Below are 13071 nucleotides of genomic sequence, written 5' to 3'. Positions count from 1 at the left end.
TGTGCCCACTAGCATCCCATCACTGTAGAACCTCGAGCGGATCCACAGGGATTTCGCTGAGGACATGGGCTCATGCAAGGCCATTCAGCCTGTTAGAGCCCATAGATGAACGGCACCAGGGACGAATTGCATAAAACTTAACGGCGGGCGTAAATGCTATCGTCAGACGTTAAAATACTGAGTGTGAGTGGGCTGAAGGTCTGGCCTTAGCAGTTACGCCCGACATTGAATTTTATGCAACTCACCTCAGGTCTTCAACTTGCGGAGAGCGCGAAAGCTGCGCTCGCACGAACAGCTTCCTGTACTTAAGCTTAGTCGCGCTGTCGCCTGTCCGCTTTCGGCCTCTACAACTTCTTTCCCACCATCTCCGGTGGCTTCTTCACTGACATCACCATCTTTACTAGATGGACTGAAAGGCAAAGTTGCTTAGCTAAATAATGTCAAAACATGGTCAAATTTAGTTTCGATTATAGAGAAGCGCTGAAAGAATGTTATGAGAGCATTTTCTTTCTATTTCTTTCTCCTTCAAAAAAAAAATCTTACTTTCCCCGAAAAAAAAAAAACCAAAACAATGACTGGGGCAAGTGCCTCGGTTTGCCTCATACTGGCTACGGCCCTGGTCACGCAAGTGATGTACTGTTTAAAACACGGCAGCAGTGTTTTATCGGGATTTAAAGCCACAAGGCGTAGCCCCGATAAAACATGAGCGGCGAGTTTTTTGAACGACTTCAAAAGCATTCGTGGAAAAGCTTGTGTCAAGAGAGGTCATAACAATGATGTATTTGTGAAAGTTGGAATTTAGCATACGAGAAAAACAGTTAACACCACATACTAATAAGGAGGAGGTTTTATCGGGTTTTAAAACCACTGCACGTGATGTTGTATCGACCATTTGATAGGTCAATGGGCTTATGAATTATTAATAACTGTTTGAAGTGATCATCAGTTCATTAGTGATTTTCATAGCATCATTTAACTGTAGGATTGTTTGAAAATACTCATAAAATAATGTTGGGAATTTAATGAAAACGTGCCTGGTTAAGAGAAACTGTGGTGCCTCATCAATAGTCTCTTTCATGAATGATGTATTTGTGAAGATTGAACCACCGTAAGAAAATAGAAGCACCGGATCCTGAAGTAAAGGTTCTACAATCAGTGGTTCACTAACGAACCACTAAAATAGAAAAACAAGGCTAATTTCACTCCATTCGAACGTCTGATGATTTCATAGGATGGCTTTAATGCGATATTGCAGAAAGGCTTAATTCTGGAACTGACCTGCCTTATATTGAAGGGCTTCAACTTGTGCTTCTTCTGTCTGTATTGTGCCCTTAACAATCTTTAAATAAAAATGTAAGGTGACTCTAAATCACCCCCACCCTACAATTTTTTTAAACTTTGCATCCTCGCATAAAGATTACAACAGGATCACTTGAACGACTGATCTGCGCTATTGCAGAAAGGCACTATTCTGGAACTGACCTCCTATACTTTGCAACCTTAAAATTGAAGGTGGCTCTGAATCCCTCGGCTACAGTTTCGTAAACTTTCCGAGACGTTGTGTCTTGACATGCTGTTTACAATCCAAAAGTAAAATATGGGAATGAACGTGCTCGTTTGTTAGGCGTAATCCCTTAACGCTAAAATTAGGGAAGTTTTCAACAGGTTCTGTTGTTGCTATGGTATCCTACTCAGGAACGACGAAGCCGGAGGGGGGGGGGGGGGTTGGGGAGCTTTACACCCCAGCACCCCACCCCGCCCCACTTTTCGCGAGGACGATATAAAGAATAATTAAGAAAGGAGATGCTCCCAAGAAAAGGACGCGCCTCATCACGTTATGAAGTGGGCACTAGCGAGTCCCCAGACCGAAATCCATTAGCCTACTTCTCTCAAACGGACATCTCTATAATACGAACACTTATTCCTATCCCCTTGGTGTCCGTAATAAAGAGATCGACTGTATTATATTGACAGTGTTCATTTTGTGGGAGAAAATACGAGTTGATTCGTATTTTGATCTTCGACCAAATGGAATTGAAATCAACTTTACAAGATTGCCTGATCCTTTTTATTTTTCATTGGCCATGGTCAGTCCTTAAATGGAGTTGATGGCTTTCTTCAGTGTCGTTAGCTGTCTTCTTTATACTGTATTGATATTGCAACAAGAAATTAGCCGTCAATGAATATGCACCAAGATGGTAGCCGCCCTCGGTAATTTTTGTTTGGGCGCTAAAAAGAAAGAAGTTACCAGCCTGGCTCCCAGGCCTCAAGGTGCTTATCAAAGTTAGAATCTTGTCGATGGAGGTTTGGGGCCGAGTGCGTCGTGGGCGCTTCTTCCCGATCAACTCAACGGGTAGTCTCCTTCGCACCCGTCATTTTGGCTTGTTCCAGGGCGCGTTGCGTGACCAGCCCAAATCCTGATCCTAGCTATGTTGTAATTGGTTTTAAATTTTGTCTGAAAATAACTAATTTATAAATTATGGCTGTTAGGCAGGTTGTTCATATTTTAGCTGTTCTATAAAATTAATAAACCTGATTTGTCAGTCAAAATTGTGTTAATTCTTTCACTGTCAGCTATTGTATTTTGGTCCTCTTGTCTCCACAGCTTGTGAATATATCTTTTTTGACATAAATACGTGATGAAAACACACTCCCCTATCGAAGATATTTAGGTATGTGCAACCCCAAAGAGCACGGTTTTTTAGCTCTTTTGATCTGAAATAGGGTAAAGATTTTAATCATTTTGGTCTGAAAATCTGAAAATAGGTATGGATTCTAGATATACCAGGTCTGAAAATGGGTATGAATTAAAGAGGCCAGGTCTGAAAAAGGATACCAGAAGTACATAACAATTATTATAATGGTCCGAAATAGGATCAGGGTTTAGAGAACCAAGCCACACACCCAGCCCACCAAAAATTCTGGGACCAAGAAAAAGCCAAGTAGAGCTTCTTTGTAAATTATTATGAATTCATCCAAATACTAGAAGCATCAACTGGTCTTTAAACAAAATACATACATGTCTGGCAAAAAATTTTGCTTAAATTTCCCAGTACACAAAGTCTCAACTTTTTTCACAAAGCTGCCTCAGAGTCTTGACTTCGTTCTTTCACTGAAGGATGCACAAAGAAAGTTTCAACACTCTCCATATTTGCAGAAAAGAAAGCTTATCTTACTATCTCATTTAATGACTCACCGATTTATCATTCCACACATGGATCTTTAAATACTTTGTAGCTAACCTGTTCCAGGATCTCAGATAGCACAGGGAATGAGAAAATGAAACTAACAGAGAATCTGAAGAGATGTAATGTTTGGAGACTGAGTGCATTTCATTTTTTACTATTCCTACTATTTTTAAGACTGTCCCAGTTGTAGGTGTGAGTGTGTGTTTTTTTTTCCTCTTCACTCTACCACCACAAATTATATACAGTCCAAATAGTTTGGTCTTAAATTTTGGAGGGGGGTGTGGTCCATTCATTCCCCAGTATTTCTGGGTGTTGGTTTCCATGGTAGCTATGCCATCATTCATTTATAGTATTAAAATAATACTAAATGGACCAGTCTTGCTTAAAATTATTCTACTAGCATCCTAAAACTATAAGTTTAAATACTAAGGTGACTTTTACTCTTGTTAGGCATAACAATGTTTTTATCAAAGTTTTTTTTCCTGCGTGGATAAACCCAAGCACCCAGTGGGTCATTTTTAGTGATGTGTGATTCAATTTTATCCTTGTTTTAAATTTTTATTTTCCATAATGTTTCAAACTCATTATCATACATTACCACACCCAAGAACAATAGGAAAATACAATTTAAACCAAGGATAAATTTCAACCACAACAGATATATGACACATACAAGTATCTGTTCTGGAGGCTTTAGTTATGAGGAAAATCTACAGTTTTCTTCGCCAAATGTCAGCTAGAAACTTCGTAATACTGGAAAACTAATTCCTAGAGCTTTCGAAGGGGCAAATTTGTCGTTAACAAGTCTGCTGGCATTTTCGTTTAATAGGCCAACTACAACTGTATAACTTATAGTAAATCAATAGTAAGCTTAAATTCGTGATAAAAGTTTCCTTTCCTTAAAACGTTCTGCAACTTGAATCTTCAGCTGGAGCACAATTAAGTTTCTGTTTTATTAATTTGATTACATGCGCTAAGTTGAGTTTAGCATTGAACTTATTAGTCCGAGGAAAAGTTTCCGAACAGTGAAAAGTTTTTACACTTTCGAGGTCAGCGTCTAGGCAGCTAGCGTTTGCACAGCATGGAGCAATTTTTTTCGAGCAGGGGATCGACTACAAATACATAAATCATTGTTACATATAATTTATATAATTTCTTACCTTTGTTCCTTGGAGGATGTTGTACTCTGCAGACTTCCTCGAGTTTAGAGGAAAAGAGAGAAAATTGTTCGGCTTCATACACTTGTGGACAGAAAACGACTCTTACATATGGTATCGTCAAGTAAGTCGCTGTCACGCGCATTTGATTCAACATGGCGGACACGGACAGTTTGTTCCAAGTTCTGTAAATTAACGCCATAAACGGTTTCCCCGCCAACTACAGGAGCACCTCGAGCACAAGTGCCCATATACTTCTGGTAAGTTAACTGATGGTTTGTTTTAATTAGTCTTTATTCAGCACTTCTCCGTGAGAGAGAAAATCAAAACGTTTAAATTTCCAGTCGGGCAGACCAATGGATGGAGTTTGGGCAGTGCTTCAAAGGTTCCAATGGTCGCCCTTTGTACCAAGCTAAGGAAGTTATTCATATTCCTGTTGATATATAGGAATATGAATTTCCGTCCGAACACTTGACCTTTGGTGACCTAAGAACCAACATACCTTTCTCGGTCGCGATTAATGTCAAACATGTTTTCTTCGGCAAAATGTCAGCTCAAATTTTCGTAACACTGACTAATTCCTTTCGTTTTCGAGGGACAAAGATGTCGTTAAAAATTCAAACTAAGGTCAGCTTGCATTTTCGTAAAACCAGCAACAACTCGTTAATTCGATTTCGTTTCCTAAAAGTTTCTCCAATCTGTATTAGGAGTGCGCTCTTTCTACGTCGAACTCAATTATAATGACAATCATGATACGTGGCAGGCTACGCGTTTCGCCCTATCACATTTCACAACAAGTGGCATTCGATAGTTAAAAGCTACAATGATAATGATAAATGATCTAACTCGAGTCAAATTAAAGTAATGGCGCCAGACTCTAAAATACAATATTTTACAAAACTAGTACAGAAAATTTAAACTTTTCCAACAAGAGTTGGATTCGCGGTTCATGGAATTCCCTGTCCGGCCGCGCACGATTTTACTTCCCCAAAAGAACGTATATTTTGAATGTTCCGTTCCCTTTTGCTATCGGAAACATAGAGAGCGAACTTCTATTCTATGCAGTCTTTTTATTAGGCCCCAAAAGAACATGCATGCACATGCAAAAGAACATGCACAGAGCATGCCTATTGCGGATAATTAAGCAATCATCTGAGTGTTATTGTCGAGGTGCTGTCGGCTAGTAACTATCCAGTGAAGAAATGATGTTCTTAACGTCGGTGTCTCCTAATACAGTGGTACTTTTGCAAAGTTTATTACTATGCGGTAAAAGCAGATCTTAACAAGGGATATTGAAATCCAGAAAGAAAATTGCGGGGAACCACGCATTTTTTAGAGATGATTAAGCTAATAATAATGATCGTTTATTCAACCTTTTTGCAGCATAAACTGAATTACAAGGCGGGTCGTTAATTACATACAAATTATAAAAAATCTCCAAATACAAAACGAGGTGTGCTATTTTTTTTCCAAATTGAAGCTTAATAATCTCTGAAAAATATGTGAATATCCCCAATTTTCTTTTAAGATTACAGTAGCACTTACTAAGATCTGCTTTTCCCGCGTAGTCATAAACTGCGCAAAAATGGCTCTACTTTGGTATCCACCGCCCTAAAGAAATCGGAGTTTCTCGGACGATACTGAGGTGCGCATACGTATACACAGTGACAAAAGGAGACAACACATTAAGGAGAGTATAGAAACAGGATTGGTCTCACAAGCGGTTATCTAAATCGCGGCGAACTAGATTTGAAAAGTCGAAATCGTACTCAATCGATCCCGTACCCATATTCAAATCTATTATTCATAGCAGGACCGGAAATGTAAAAGCTATTCTTTCCAGCAAGTCAGTAAACCCCTTTTTTTAATTACAACTATGCCTTTATAGACTCCCCAACCGGATTATTGTGTCAAATGATAGGCACTCCAGTTTTCTGGAGTTCAGTGCCTTGCAGCTAAAATGCAACGCGTTGCGTGGCAACCTTGTTGACAGGGTCTTCTGTTGTGTCAGTGCAGCGCGAAATTGCTTGACGACCCAAACCATACCCTCTACGCCAGCGCGGTCGAAATGAATTCTCCCTTTTTATTTAGTAACAAACGTACTGAACACGTTTTCCTTCCAAAATTGCCTTTCCATACCGTGTCAATCTGTCCACATTGTAAACAAGTTAATTAAATATAGATTATTTGCCGGCCGGAGGGTCCGTTTAGGGAAAAACTTTATCTGCGGTACCGGTCAAGCGTAAGGCCCCAGGCCGGTAAATAACCTGCTTATTGCAACTTCCCTTAGTCCTTCGCTCACTGGTTAGCGTTCGTGGTTACCGTGACTGTTTTCAAAGATAGGAAAATTCTGCCCCCTCCCGGAATCAATCAGGTTGCAGGATACCGCCCGCTCACGAACAGACTGACACAAAAATCAACTGTATTGTCTCATTCCTCTTATTAGGCGAATTGATAAAAAAAGGCATCGGCGTTTTTAAAAATTCGTTTTCACTCATCAGTAAAATTAAGACCTATTAAACTGGTAATAATTAAAGATTAGTGGGTGCGTTTGATGTCACCAGGCTCTCTCTCACTTGCCAACTTGGGGATGATGTCATCCGCCCCTGCAAAATATGCGGGGGATGCCAGATACGCATCCCAAGGACCATTCATTCAATCTGTATTAGGAGTGCGTTCTTTCTACGTCGAACGCAAAAGGCAATTTTGAAACCAGCCGTTTCGACCCACCCTTCAAACGTTGCACTCATTCTTTGAATTCTCCACTTTAGAAACATTTTTTCCATTTTTATAGTAGTTACCTCGTTACCCTGAAAGGCAAGCCTTAAAAATTGTAGACCTTTGCTGGAACGATAAGACATTAGCAGAACAGTTCTTCGGACGTTCAATTTACAGGGTGTCAGTGTTGCTGTCGACTGACAAACGCCTGTTTTCTCAGGTACTAAGGATAAGAAGAGATTGGTTATGTTTAGCGACTGTCGTTCTTATGCCCGTCGAGGCATTTATTTCAGTTTGGTTTGGCTCGTTTCAGTGCGTCCGGTAACAAAATTCTTGTCAACTACTTTAGTTCGATACCTGCCAAGTTTCCCGCCTGCGGGTTGATTTCACGCGAGCTCACGCTTACAGACCAATTTCTCACGCCTGGTTGAAAAATGTGAGCAATAACAGCCTTAATTAACTGACACACTTTCTCGGCAAAAATTTGTAAACTCAAACCAATACGAGAAACGAAAAGTCAGTATGGAGCATAATGATTTTCTTGAGAGCTTCAGAATTATTCGGAACGTCTTCGGAAATTTTCGGGCGTCTTCGGAAATCTTCGGATATAGTTAATGTCGTCTTCGAAAATCCTGGCATTTCCAGGACAAATATCTCACGCGTTTTAGTCAGAAAAAGTTGGCAGTATACTCTTACCAATTCTCGTACACTTTCGTTAGAGCCGCAACCAAACAAGGCTGAGAGTTGACTCTCATAGGAGTTCTACGCATTACGAGCACATGGTCCAAACATGCATGAGATTTTACAAGAGTCTGCCTACAATCTACTTGCATGCAAGGATGAAACGAAACTACACTTTTTATACATAAGAACCTTTTTATAAGAACGTTGAGGCTGAGATAGGCTAAAATTTAAGAACATATTTAGAACATTACCCAGGCTGAAAGTCGGTTAAGAAAATTTTTATTTTGAACAAATGTTTTTAAAATGAACAGTAAAAAAAAAAGGATAAAATAATACATGTCCGATTAACCTAGATGATTATGGGGCATATTGCACATATTGCTTTTTGATAGGTGTCTCGGTCACGTCCGCATAGATTTATTGAAATACTACAGTAACAGGCAACTTGAAGAACATCTAACGAATTTGAGGCTCAAATTGCCAAAAAAAAAATAATAAATAATAATAAGAAGAAGAAGAAGAAGAAGAAGAAGAAGAAGAAGAAGAAGAAGAAGAAGAAGAAGAAGAAGAACTCTCACCAAGTGTCAAGCACTCTCATTAGCGCTCGTGTGCTGTCAATATATATAACTCATGCGCTCTTATCAACTCTCATGCAAACTTATCAACTCAAATGCACTCTCACCAAGTGTCACGCGTTCTCGTGAACTCTCATGCAATCTTATCAATTCAAATGCACTCTCGTTAACTGTCAGGCATTCTCATTAACGCTCGTGTGTACTGTCAATAACTCTCATGCGCTCTGATCAGCTGTTATCAACCGTCATGTGTTCTCATTAACTACCATACGTTTTCATCAACGTTCTTGCTAATTCGTCTGCTACACCCACACGCGCTCATCAACTGTGATATGCGTCCATTCACTGTCATGCATTTTTATGAAGTATTGTAAACTGTCACTTACTCGCGCTCTCATCAATTGTCCTTTGCTCTCCTGCGTTTCCTAGTACGTTGTACAAATTTAGTGGCACATTGAGAAATATTTTAATGAGTGGTTTTTTTAATTAAGTTGTACTAATACTGTAAGAATCGAGTGGATGTCGATCTTGAACCAAATGGAATTGACATCAACTTTAATAGATTGCCTGATCCTTTTAATTTGGTCGGGCTTTCTTTAAATGGAATTGATGGCTTTCTTCAGTGTCTTTTCCTATCTTCTTTCAGTAGTGTATTGATATTCACTATTGCAACAAGAAATTAGCCATTAATGAATATGCACCAAGATGGCGGCCGCCCTCGGTAATTTTTTGTTTAGCGCATTTGTAAAAAGAAAGAAGTCTCCAGCCTCGCTCCCAGGCCTCAAGGTGCTTATCAGAGCAACGACCTTGTCTGTGGAGGCTTGGGGCCGAGTGTGATAGGGCGAGGCCTCCTGGTTGCGTCTGCCCTCTTGAGCATTACCGAAGTGTATGGTTTGATACAATTAATTGATGAGCCCACTCGAATCACACCTTCATCAAGCACCTTAATTGATCTTGATCTATCCCAAGTATCGTTGCTGAAGAACAGACTGTTCTTAATTCAACAACTGAGGCAATTGTTATCAAACGAGGCTTTGGATTCATCTTAACTCAGGAGGGCTTCGTGCACTGGGTCCTGTTAAATAATTTAACTGAAACGAGTCTTTCAATTGTTTCAAACCCAAACTCGGCAGTGTTTCTATATGACGACGGCCTCATTCCCCAGTTGTTTCCTTGGTAATGTTGCTCTGAGACAGTTCCAAGACAAAGCAGGTATAATACACATATCATATCTTTATTTATGTTTAAAATTGTACTAATTCACTAAATCTTAAATGATTTAACAAAATTCAGTATAACCAGAAGAAAACAAGCCAAGATTTCTGGGCCCAGTTGTTCGAAAGGCGATCAACACTAATCCCCGATTAAAAGTTAACCAAGGTTTGTATCTCTCTCGTTGAAATGTTTTTAAAAGCAGATTTTTAGCTAAAGGTAAAGAAAAGTCTAACTCAAAACTGAAAGGCAAAAATCTTTTGGAAAAATACTTAGTTGTAATTAAACTTGGATAAAACTTCATGTTAACCCAGGATTAGCTTAATCGGGCTTTGAACAACTGGGCCCCGGGGCCCGTTTCTCGAAAGTCCCGGTAACTCACCGGGCCCGATAAGTATATTTTTAAATGTTTTTTCGCCGATAACACAGTGATTAGAGACATGATACTTGTCCAATGTTTTCATAGAATTATAAAGTTTTAAAATTTAGTATTCAAAGCAAACAAAAATGGACTTCTGCTAAGAAACATTTATCACCAAAGACACTTATCGGGCCCGATAATTTACCGGGACGTTCGAGAAACGGGCCCCTGAGCATTATTTACACTGGTAAACAACCGCAAAGGATCTTTTGAGCTACATGTTTTCGTTGCAGGGGCCATATTCACAAAGCTCTCTTTAGTTAAGATGAGTCCTCAGTATCGTTTTTGAACAGTAGTCTGTTGTTATTCTAAACAATACATAAGATGCATCTTAAGCTAGGCGGGCTTTGCGAATCTGATCCTAGGGCTTTATAGTTTATACGGAATATAGATTAACTAACACATTCTTACGTATGAAAAATGTGTACCCTAGTTTCCCATTTCTCTTTCGCCCTTTTGAAAAGTTTTAACAATTATATTGGGCGAAATATAAAAAGAGAGCCTAAAAGGGTAAGGGCGCTAACGGGCCACGAGGTCCCATGGGAGGCTCCCACTTGGTACTGAAGAAGTTCAAATATATGACAAATTGATAGAGTTAAAATATGAATAAATACAAATGTATACATTACAAAGAAAACTATGAAGGATTTCCTTACTTTACCTTTACGAATCCTCAACGGAGCTTTACGGACTTAACCTTTACGTAATTTTACGGCGTGTTTTAAGGTTTAGGATAAATCTGCTATTTCGTGCTGTGATGGACAGTCACGAAGAATGGAGTAAGTGCAGAGCATGTCGGCATCAACGAATGTAAAATTGAGACGAAATACCTAAGCAAATTTCCCCCCCCCCAAAAAAAATGAAAGCATTTCTCATACCTTCAAAGTAATTTCTCAAACCTTTACGAGTCTAATACGTTGTTCACTATTTTGTAGACTTAAACTGACACGAAGTGTTCAGACTTTGAAATTCAAATTGGATTCTGAATTCCCTTATGCAACTACAATACTCTCTTAAAGTGAACAAATTAGCGAGAACTTATCTGTGGATTCAATGCCAGTCAGTTTTGATACATTTCTAAGACTGTGCTGGTTCTTAATTCCGTCCCAATGAAACTGAAATTACTTGCTTTCTATCGTAATAATATGAAAAAATGCACCAGGTGTCCACACACAAGATACTCCAAGCCCCTTCACAACATCTAGACAAAGTTCTTCTGAACACATTATGGTGCCTCTAATCAGTCCAGAGCATAGCTAAATAATTTCAAATGCAAACAGTCCTCGTAATTAAGCAGAATGTTATTAAAACATCCAACAGGTGTTTTCCTCTACAACTTATCACCTTAAATTGTCTATTGAACCATTGGCATTACCCCACAATATCCAGCATGTACATGATATTTACAAAGTTACAGATATTACAAGGACTTTACCAGTCGGTATAAAAAACTGGATAATCTCAAAGAAATTTCAGGACTTGGCAGTAAAGCGTCCATCCAGGAGCAATTTTTATTGCTGTTGTTGTTGTTTTTGCTTTTCCTATACGACAACAGCACTAAACTGTTCCAGGCTTTCACATAGTAGGGAACTTAAGCGGCGGCTACGGCAACGCCATCAAAAGCTTTACCTGAAAATATATTTTTATTCCATGTGTGCTATGTCGCAATTATTTCCACTCGTTTAACTTCTACACAAACGGCAAACTATACACAGGAACCAAATTGGTAGGAGTGGCGTTCAGTTTAAGAAAGAGAAGGAAACATTGGCCTTTTGTGTGTTCACGTTCTCCACGAAAACTTACATTTAGTCATTTCACGTTGTTGTTTTGCAGACGACGGCAAAGAAATGCACCAAAATTTAACACGCACGTCCAGAGCGATTGTTTGTGCTCATTAAACTTATTGCTTTGAGGCGTTGTCGCTGCCGTCGCTGTCGTCATTAATTTCTTAAGTTCTCAATAGCGCAAGCGAATTGCTGAAATTATAAACCGAGCGGGAAAATTAAATGCCTGGAAAGTTTTTTATCTCTCTCATAGTCCCGCGCGTTTAATTTTCGCGCAGTTCTATTTCTGTTTACATCCTATCACCCTCCATCTGAGAGCCTGGAAGAGACTATGCGACAACCGTAAATAACAATGAGTGCCTGTCAGTTTGGTAACCTTACATTATAAAGTACTTAATTTAAGTACTTATACTAGAAATTTTCTTATGATATAGCACATTGTGACTTACTAGCCTTTTTGTACTTTGTAGAAACTCTCAAGTTCTCGAAGCTCTCCTTAATGTCAGGATGTTCCTCTTTGTAAATCTTCTTTATGATTATTAGTGCCTTTTCGTCGCATTGTTTTCCTTCTGTGTGCTGTCCAAGCTCCCAGTAATCAACAGCCAAGCAATGATAACGTATTGCTACCTCGGGATGTTCCTCACCGTAAATCCTCTTTCTAATCAGCAGAGCCTTTTCGTCGCATTCTTTTGCTTCATGGTGCTGTCAAGGATTTATGCAATCATCAGCTAAACTGTGATAACTTGCTGCTATCGACAGGATGTTCCTCACCGTAAATCTTTTTTCTGATCACAAGCGCCTTTTCGTCGCATTCTTTTGCTTTACGGTGCTGTCCAAGCTCCCTATAATCAAGAGCCAAGCTGTGAAAACTTGCTGCTACCTCAGGATGTTGTTCACCATAAATCTTCTTTCTGATCACCAGTGCCTTTTCGTCGCATTCTTTTGCTTCGTTGTGCTGTCCAAGCTCCTTGTAATCAACAGCCAAGTTGTGATAACTTGCTGCTACCTCAGGATGTTGTTCACCATAAATCTTCTTTCTGATCATCAGTGCCTTTTCGTCGCATATTTTTGCTTGGTGGTGCTGTCCAAGCCGCGTGTAATCAACAGCCAAGTTGTAGTAACTTGCTGCTACCTCAGGGTGTTCCTCATCGTAAATCTTCTTTCTGATCATCAGTGCCTTTTCGTCGCATTCTTTTGCTTCGTTGTGCTGTTCAAGCTCCCTATAATCAGCAGCCAACTTGTAGTAACTTGCTGCTACCTGAGGATTTTCCTCATCGTAAATCTTCTTTCTGATCATCAGTGCCTTTTCGTCGCATTCTTTTGCTTGGTGGT

This window comes from Pavona decussata, unplaced genomic scaffold (genome assembly GCF_977016875.1).
Source record: "Pavona decussata unplaced genomic scaffold, jaPavDecu1.1 SCAFFOLD_48, whole genome shotgun sequence".
NCBI lineage: Eukaryota > Metazoa > Cnidaria > Anthozoa > Scleractinia > Agariciidae > Pavona > Pavona decussata.
Note: the sequence above shows the minus strand (reverse complement) of the source record.